Source organism: Sminthopsis crassicaudata, chromosome 6 (genome assembly GCF_048593235.1).
Source record: "Sminthopsis crassicaudata isolate SCR6 chromosome 6, ASM4859323v1, whole genome shotgun sequence".
NCBI lineage: Eukaryota > Metazoa > Chordata > Mammalia > Dasyuromorphia > Dasyuridae > Sminthopsis > Sminthopsis crassicaudata.
In genome coordinates this window covers 81358032-81365425 of record NC_133622.1, presented here as the reverse complement: position 1 = coordinate 81365425, position 7394 = coordinate 81358032, and the positions used below count along the sequence as shown (strand labels likewise).

At 35.1% G+C, this 7394-nt stretch overlaps 1 pseudogene; it reads left to right on the top strand.

The window, feature by feature from the left end:
• The first annotated feature begins 2420 nt into the window (after positions 1-2420).
• On the top strand, positions 2421-5023 carry LOC141545750 (mitogen-activated protein kinase 6 pseudogene; annotated as a pseudogene).
• The last annotated feature ends 2371 nt before the right edge of the window (positions 5024-7394 follow it).

Below are 7394 nucleotides of genomic sequence, written 5' to 3'. Positions count from 1 at the left end.
AAACATAAAAAGTTAAATATGGATTGATAAAGAACTAAACAAGGATAAATATGATTCTTATTCTATGTGAAGATCTATGTGAAGATGATTTACCAGTTCATATGAGACATAGCAGGATGACCATTTATACAAAGATAACAATATGGTAAAGACAAACAGCTTTGAAAAATTAGGAATTTTGATCATTGTAATGACTAACCATGATTATAATTCACACACACACACACACACACACATACATACACACACACACACACACACACACACACACACACACACACACACTTTATTCACTTATTTATTTATATAAAGAGTAAGTGATGATAAAGTATGCTCCATACTTCTGGAGAGAGAAATGAAAAGCTCAGAGCACAAAATCAGTCATAATTTTTTAACATGTAATGTGGCAATTTAGCTTCTCCATACATGTTGTAACAATAGATTTGTTTTTCCTTAATTCTCATATGAAGGTAGGAAAAATAGGGGAAGAGCAGAAAGGCAGATTTTTGCTGATGAAAAACATTAACTGCAAGTTATTTTTTTTTAATTACTGACAGAGTAGGTATTGAAATTCTCATTTGTGTTAAAGATTAAAAGGTAAAGGGAGAAGTAGGATAGTAATTGCTATCAGAGAAAGAATTTCAGTTTTCATGAATATGAAAGTATATTTGTGGGTGATGGTAAAATCATGGATATAACAATCTCTGTATGCAGTTGAGATTGAATCTGTAATGCTGGAGAAACTGAGGCAAGATAGAGATTAGAGAGTTTTTAATATTTTATTAATTGGAGAGTTTAATTGACTGGACAGGACTCTCGTCTCTAAGTATCCAGTAATGAATGGGGGAATGAAAAACCCTTTTATAGCTTTTCAGACAAAGAAAAGAAGAAGAGCGGGAAAAGTTAGAACCACTTGGTTCTGTCAGGATGGGGGGAGGCTGTAAATTCTTACTAAAAGCCAGAGTCAGGAAGTTCGAATAAACAGAAGTAAAGATGTCAGTGAAGTATCGGAGATAATCTTATCTTTTAGAATATTTTAGAGGGGAAATGTCATAAATTCTTGAGGGCAGATGGAGCTAGGAGCCAGAAAGTCTGATCTGCTCCTCATCTCCCATTGACAATTTATAACCTTAGAGCAAATGAACCAGGGGGGGTTTACAACTTAAGGGACTGAGGCAGAACAGTTAAGGAAACTGAGATAGAATAATTCAGGGAAACTCAGTCAGGACAATAAGGGAAACTAGTGCAAGGAAACTGAGGTAGAACATCTCAAGGAGACTGTGGCATAACAAATCAAAGAAGTAGATCATAGAAAATTAGGAAATTGAGGAACTATAAAGTTATAGTGTTTCGAGGAGTATCTATAGGTATATTCAACTGCCAGAGGGCAAAACTTACAGAAGAAGGATTGTAAACCAGGCACTGAACCTATTGTGGAAAATTAGATGTTCTGGAGATTGGTGGAAAACAGTTACAAGAATTTTGATTGGATGATAAATATTTATTGAATAAACCTCAAAGCAGGAAAGATGGCCAAATAATAAGGGTAGAAGAAATCTGAAAATGAAAATGAGGGTCAAGAAATATTTTAATTCCCTCACCTTGGCCAGTGAGATGGAGTAGGTCACAAGTAAAATTACAACCTGTACCTCTCTCTTGGGTGGGATTACATGGTGGCGACTGCGGCAAAGTGAGAGCCTTGGACACGCTGCTGCCGCCAACACCTCTGGAGACCAGAGCCGACCTTAGGGGCTGTCTGTGGCCCCTGCACTGCCTCGATGAGTTGAAGAAGTCCCGTTGTCACAAAATAAGATGGATGGTAGCTTAGATTGTGATTGTGTTGAGCTGGAGCCACCTGATCACTAACAAAAGACATCGTCTGTAAACCAACAGCTGCCAGAGCTTCCTGGTCAAATAAACAGTAAACAAACAAAGGAGGAAAAGAAACAAAACTAACGTAGTGCTTACTGGCACCCTAGAAATGTTGCTGCTCAGGACCAGTCTAACACTGAATGTATCTACACTGTGAGGAGAATGTTCAGAGAAGCCTATTGTGTGCATATTTATTCACTTTTTTGTTAAATGTTAACTCCTTTAGCACAGTAAAGCTGAGTGCATAGTATGTCAATTCATTCTGTTTGAGTTTCTTGAGTGTTTTCTTTAAATGTTTGCAGAGTTGCTGCCCCTATCTTGAGTTATGGATACTGCAATCTTTCTAATTCTCAGTATGAGTTAGAGCTTAAAAGTTGTAAATTTGAAGGGAACTCACTAGGCCTGGTTGGCACATATGCATTGAGTATCAAGAAACCATCTTGCAGTGGAAGCAGAATTATTTTTCTCCCTTTTGGAAAGATCTTTCTTTTTGATGCCAGTTTCCTTCCGTGTTTACACAAGTTCATCAGTTTGAAAGGAAAAATAATACTAAGTGTCTCAAAATGGCAGAAAAGTTTGAAAGTCTCATGAACATTCATGGTTTTGATCTGGGCTCTCGATATATGGACTTAAAACCGCTGGGTTGTGGTGGCAATGGCTTAGTTTTTTCTGCTGTCGATAATGACTGTGACAAAAGAGTGGCTGTCAAGAAAATTGTACTTACAGATCCCCAGAGTGTTAAACATGCTTTATGAGAAATCAAAATTATTAGAAGACTCAACTACGATAACATTGTGAAAGTATTTGAAATTCTTGGTCCCAGTGGAAGTCAGTTAACAGATGATGTGGGCTCTCTGACAGAGCTGAACAGTGTTTACATTGTTCAGGAGTACATGGAGACATCCTTGGCTAATGTGCTAGAGCAGGACCCTTTACTTGAGGAGCATGCCAGGCTTTTCATGAATCAGCTGCTATGTGGGTATCAAGTATATTCATTCTGCAAATGTACTGCACAGAGATCTCAAACCAGCAAATCTTTTCATTAATACTGAAGACTTGGTGCTGAAGATAGGTGATTTTGGTCTTGCCCGGATTATGGATCCCCATTATTTACATAAGAGTCATCTTTCTGAAGGATTGGTTACTAAATGGTACAGATCTCCACAACTTTTACTTTCTCCTACTAACTATATTAAGCCATTGACATGTGGGCTGCAGGATGCATCTTTGCTGAAATGCTGACTGGGAAAACCCTCTTTGCAGGTGCACATGAACTTGAACAAATGTAGCTGATATTAGAATCTATTCCTATTGTACATGAGGAAGATTGTTAGGAACTTTTCAGTGTAATCCTGGTTTACATAAAAAATGATATGACTGAGCCACACAAATCTTTAATTCAGCTGCTTCCAGGAATTAGTTATGAAGCACTGGACTTCCTGGAGCAAATTTTGACATTTAGTCCCATGGATCAATTGACAGCAGAAGAAGCTCTGTCCCATCCTTATATGAGCATTTATTCCTTTCCAATGGATGAACCAATTTCAAGCCATCCTTTTCACATTGAAGATGAAGTTGATATTTTGCTCATGGATGAAACTCATAGTCACATGTATAATTGGGAGAAGTACCATGATTGTCAATTTTCAGACCATGACTGGACTATACACAACAATTTTGATATTGATGAAGTTCAGCATGACCCAAGGGCTCTTTCTGATGTCACTAATGAAGAGGAAGTACAAGTGGATAGATCCTCAGAAATATTTGGATGGAGATTGTGAAAAGTATCTGAAGGATCCTGCCTTTGATACCCATTTCTCTACTGAGCCTTGTTGGCAGTATTCAGATAATCATGAAAATAAGTATTGTGATCTGGAATGCAGCTACACTTGTAACTACAATATGAGGTCATCATCATATTTAGATAATTTAGTTTGGAGAGAGAGTGAAGTTAATCATTACTATGAACCCAAAATTATTATAGCTCTTTCTAATTGGAAAGAACAAAGCAAAGAAAAATCTGATAAGAAAGGCAAGTCAAAATGTGAAAGGAATGGATTGGTTAAAGCTCAAATAGCTCTTGAGGAAGCATCACAGCAACTGGTTGAAAAAGAAAGGAGAAGAATCAAGGATTTGATTTTGATTCCTTTATTGCAGGAACTATTCAACTTACTTCACAACATTTGTCTACTGATGTTGTTGATAAATTAAATGACTTGAATAGCTCAGTGTCCCAACTAGAATTGAAAACTTTGATATCAAAGTCAGTAAGCCAGGAAAAGCAAGAAAAAGGAATGGCAAATTTGGCACAGTTAGAGAAGCTTTGTATCAGTCTTCTTGGGAAAGCCAGTATGTAAGTGGTGGGGAGGAATGTTTTCTCATAGATCAGTTTTGTTGTGAAGTAAGAAAAGATGAGCAAATTGAGAAGGAAAACACATACACCAGTTACTGGGACAAGTTCTTTAGCAGGAAGGAAGATACTGAAATGCTAGAAACTGAGCCAGTAGAGGGTGGCAAGTTTGGGGAAAGAGAAAGTGAGGAGGGTTTTCTTAACAACAGTGGGGAGTTCCTCTTTAACAAACAGCTTGAGTCTGTAGGTATCCCACAGCTCCATAGTCCAGTTGGTTTACCACTTAAATCAATACAGGCCACATTAATACCTTCTGCTATGAAATCTTCTCACCAGATTCCCCATAAAACATACAGCAGCATTCTGAAACATCTGAACTAAAACACTCAGCAGACAGTTCTTTTTTGTATTCATGAAATGTGTTTTGTCTTTTTTATTACTAGTATAAGTCATTTTTTACTTGAATCAGATGGTGTCATTTTAGTATGGATTTCATTAATTCTTGGTTTTTAAAAATCCAGAATTACTTTTTATACATGAAATAGTTTTCATTTTAAACTGGCATGTCGTTTGCACACAAAATTAAAGAATAGAGCAAAATAATGCAATGCAGGAGGAGACAAAAGAAATGCACTAAGCCAAGTAAAAACATTCTCTCAGTAAAACAGTTATCTGTTTTACAGGGAAAAAAAAATCTTGCCTTGAAATTTACACAGTGAGATTGTACTTAATTGCATGAAAATATCTATTTTTTCCTAAGAAATTTTTCATTCATGAGTATTTTCAAGTTTTTCATACTGTACACATTTCTTTTTTTTTTTTTTTCATTTTTCCAAATTATCCCCTCCCTCCCTCCACTCCCTCCCCACCATGGCAGGTAATCCCATACATTTTACATGTGTTACAATATAACCTAGATACAATATATGTGCTGTACACATTTCTTAAAACACATGATACCAGCAGCAACTGAAAATGAATGCCGAATTTGGTATACATGTGTTATCTACCTCAAGGTAACAGAAGTATTTGGCAAAACATGTACCGCCCATAGTGCTTCACAATATGCACTTCTATTTAGCCAGTGTTAATAAGAATTATTCTCTGTTTATAAGTGTTCTGGTATGCATTCTTTATAGTGAAGTGTTAATACACCACATCTTATTTATTTTAGCAAATCAGCATATTTTCTGCATTTAATTATAAAAAATAAACTTAGTTTTTTGAAATTTATTTGCAAATAAAGTTTTTCCATTTGGCACTATGGTTTGTTGCCTACCTAGCTGAATATTATAATGTCAGCTTGTTCTGAGGCTGTTCACATACTCAATTACCTAAGTGTTTATGTTAAGTAAAGTGCTCACTGTGTATAGGAATTTGTATTTTGGAGGTGCTTGATCTATCTACAAGGAAAAATTAGGAATTACTTTATTATAAAATGCTCTTAGAAGTCTTAATTGTGTTTACTTTTTTAAAAATTTGTAATGTTAGACTTGTGTGCATGGACGTGATTAAATTACATCATTATTGTAGGTTAAAAGTTGTATATGGTAAGACATATTTTGTTTTTAGTGTATGTTTTTTACTGAATGATCTATTCCCCATCTCAAAGCAAGCATGAATAAAATTAGGTTAAATGTAGCATGTGACATCTCAGTCTCTTGAAAATTCACTTCACCTATTTTATTTTATTTTATTGAATATTGTCTGTATCTTTGGTTAACCTGTTTAAAGAAAAGGATGAATAAAACATGCCTATCAAAAAAAAATTACAACCAATAGTGGAAATAGTGGGTAGAAAACTTATGTCATCAGGAGGGATTGGGGGAATTATGGGAGAGAATTTAGTACAAGTGATTTAGATGTTATAGTAACCTATTAGTATTATCCTGTTTTCATCAATTAGCAGATTTTAATAATGATTCATCAAATAGCTTACAATATTGATGTCTACATCTTTCATCTTGTTTTTCTTTGAGGTTTAATTAAATTCTGTCCCCATAGAAGTGGCCTCTCCATTTCTATTACTATAATACTTTGTATTCCCTTTACTGTATCTTCTGTGAAAATTATCTGTGTACATTTTATTTTCTCTATTAGAAATATATCTCCCAACAGACCCTGCATATTACCATCAATCAGTAAATATTTGTAGCATTAAATTGAATTAGATTTAAATTCAGTGTATTGTAGCAGTAGTCTGTTTTCTCTCTCTCCAGTGTCTGGGTTTCTATTTATATAACTTTGATTGGATCACCCAGACATCATTGCATTTTCAACAAACTAGATATGTGAAACAAAAGTTAATCACAGGATCACAAATCAGGGAAACATTGATTAAATTTAGGAAATTGATGCCCCACAAAGGAAGTTAAGAAATTTACTCACACCGATAGTTAGGATCATAGATTCTTACAGAACTAACACTTCTTCCACTTCAGCAATCTTCTTTTCACTTTGCCATAATCAGTCATTTTATATTTAAAATATAATTATTAAATTTCCTAACAAAGTATAAATTCATGGATTCAACTTAAAAAATGTTCTATGACAGATAAAATTCAGCAGCAGAAGTAAAAATGACATCTTTTTTTTCTTGTGAGGCATCATTCTAAATACATTACATGAAAAAGACTGCTGTGTTTGTTGTCACAGATCTTGAATTTGAATCCTAAATCTATCCCTACTTGCAGCTCCTTGGAATAGTCAATTGGGTTTCTTGGTTTTAGTTTTTACATGTGTAAGATGAGGAAGATACCCTTTAAGTCCCTATTAGCTCTCCTTATTCTTGGCTTTTTAGATAATGCATATAAAATTACCTGTGAGGATCTTGTCAGAAGAATTAAGCAATAGAAGAGAGAAGAAAGAAGTGGACAAACCTAGAATTTTAGAGAAAGAGGACCAGGGATGGATAGACATGATTGAGTCATTTTCCTGGGTCAGTTAATTATTCTTTGTCCTAACTGAAAATATTAAAAGTGTAGGAAAGGAAAACTATAGAGACTGCTTGAGTGAAAGAGCCCACATTTCAGCAAGGCAGTATACATTGCTGAATCATACACAGCAATTAGACACACCAAGCCTAGAATAACAACCACAGTTGATATTTCCAGTTTGTTTCTGTAGTTATTTGAGGGAGGAGTGAAACATATGGAAGACAGGATCTTAA